The sequence below is a fragment of the Leiobunum rupestre genome, chromosome 10 (assembly GCF_980474605.1).
Source record: "Leiobunum rupestre chromosome 10, qqLeiRupe1.1.hap1, whole genome shotgun sequence".
NCBI lineage: Eukaryota > Metazoa > Arthropoda > Arachnida > Opiliones > Sclerosomatidae > Leiobunum > Leiobunum rupestre.
In genome coordinates, this window is record NC_143393.1 from 13126240 (window position 1) to 13128739 (window position 2500).

A 2500-nucleotide genomic window follows, 5' to 3' on the forward strand; every position below is an offset into this window, starting at 1 on the left:
AAAGAAAGAAAAACGACTAGATAATATTGATTAAACAATAGTGAGAAATAAAAAAATAAAGCAACGTTTCAAACACTATTAGGCAGTACATGTTGTAGAAAGAATTCATGAACAAAAATAGGCAAAATTAGATATTAAACAGCATTAAAAACGATTAAGAAGAAATAAATTAACGAAAAAAAAACTCCTTATTGAAAATGAGCAGCAAAGGCTTAGAGCCGACAGAACACAGAAGAGGCCGCAAAACATTAAGAAAATCCATCACCATTAATTTGTAACTTATACTTTGAAACCGTAATCATCCGGGATCACAAAGTCCTTATACAGAGGACTGGTAACAGGCTGACCCTGATACCGACACACCCGAGCAAAATATTCGTTATCCGAAGATGGCGGCCAAGCAACCTCCTTAGGCCACCACTCAGGCCGGCGATGACCCTTGAAAGGGTACAGACGCATAGCAACGGGAACCCTTTGAACTTTCGTAGCAGAGCCAGAAGAAGAAGACAGCTTTTTACCGACATCGCCATCGCTGGACGACATCGAATGCTTAGCACTCCGACGTGGATCAGACTTCACACCGGCATCGACGATGGAAGATTCACCGCTACCGGCCCGGACCGGAGAACCTTGAGGAATAGCGACTGAGGCAGGATCGACGACCATCGCTTCACCGTCACCACCACCGCCAGACGCCGCTTCTAAATCACGGGATGCCATCCGGGGCCATAAAGGACACTCCCGAACAACATGTCCCTGCTTCTGGCACTTTAAGCACTTGAAATCAGGACAATGCAGATAAATATGGTCAGGAGAATAACACTTATTACATATTTTCAACTGAGAATCATGTCGGACAGCGTAAAACTTCTCTCGACCAACAGCATCGGCAACTCGTAAGCGATATGGTAATGATGACAGATTCTCAGGTAAGGTAACACGAACGGTACGAAGTCCGCAATAGAATGATGCCTTTTTATGCCACACAAGCGGACCCTTGATTTCACAGCCAAGCGACGTTAATTTGGATAAAACGGCTTCATCAGTCACAAACTCCGGTAAGTCCGAAAAGGCGACAGTCACAGTCTTCGCAGAAACGCTTGAAATTTCATATATCTCACCATCAATATCCAAGCCCGAATCTATAACGCCCTCGACATCGGCCAAAGTCTTCAAGGTGAGAATGTAACCTCCCTCATCACAGACAACTAAAGCAGAAGCACAATCGAGACCAAAGTTCGCAATCACCGCCGTAGACACAACTTCAAAACTTGGTAGATTTCGTTTAAAATCAATAAAAACCGATCTCTTGAATGCGTCCATCCTGGGTAGAAACACCCAGGAGGGATTACCAAATTAATAAATTAACAACTATTGAATTAAATGCACGAATAATAGCCGAAATAAAAATAAATTGGCAAAAAACCCCGCTTAGGCTTAGCGCGACGAAAACACGGAGTGCAAAATCGAACGACCTGCACTCTCCAAAAGCTCGAACGCAACTCCCATCATACCCCTAGACCAACGGACCACGTTACTTTGCTCTCAATATGTGAATATGTAGCCTAACACGTTGAAAACTCCTCCATAAATCTGATTGTTAGAAAGATTTTCCGAGGGGTCCGTCCGGAATTTGAACGCGGGACCTCTGGAACAGCCAAAGCGAGAATCATACCCCTAGACCAACGGACCACGTTACTTTGCTCTCAATATGTGAATATGTAGCCTAACACGTTGAAAACTCCTCCATAAATCTGATTGTTAGAAAGATTTTCCGAGGGGTCCGTCCGGAATTTGAACCCAGGGCATCTCGCACCCTAAGCGATAATCATTCCCCTAGACCAACGGACCATGTTACTTCTTTCACAATATGTGAATATCTTGAATAACCCGTTGAAGTCCCCTCCATAAATCTGATTGGTAGAAAGATTTTCCGCGGGGTCCGTCCGGGATTTGAATCCGGGACCTCTCGCACCCTAAGCGAGAATTATTCCCCTAGACCAACGGACCTTGTTACTTTGCTCTCAATATGTGAATATGAAGCCTAACCCGTTGAAGTCTTCTCCATAAAATTGGTTTGTAGAAAGATTTTCCGCGGGGTCCGTCCGGCATTTGAACCCGGGACCTCTCACACCCTAAGCGAGAATCATACCCCTAGACCAACGGACCATGTTACTTTTTTTACAATATGTGAATATCTTGAATAATCCGTTGAAGTCTCCTACATAAAACTGATTGGTAGAAAGATTTTCCGCGGGGTCCGTCCGGGATTTGAACCCGGGACCTTTCGCACCCTAAGTGAGAATCATTCCCCTAGAACAAAGGATCATGTTACATTTGTCACAATATGTGAATATCTTGAATAACCCGTTGAAGTCCCCTCCATAAATCTGATTGGTAGAAAGATTTACCGCGGGGCCCGTCCGGGATATGAACCCGGGACCTCTCACACCCAAAGCGAATATCATACCCCTAGACCAACGGACCTTGTTACTTTGCT

General features: G+C 44.5%; 1 non-coding gene across 1 annotated transcript; it reads right to left on the reverse strand.

The window, feature by feature from the left end:
* Positions 1–2097: 2097 nt before the first annotated feature.
* On the reverse strand, positions 2098–2169 carry TRNAP-AGG (transfer RNA proline (anticodon AGG)). Its single transcript has one exon. It is a non-coding gene; the product is annotated as a tRNA-Pro (tRNA).
* Between the last annotated feature and the right edge of the window lie 331 nt (positions 2170–2500).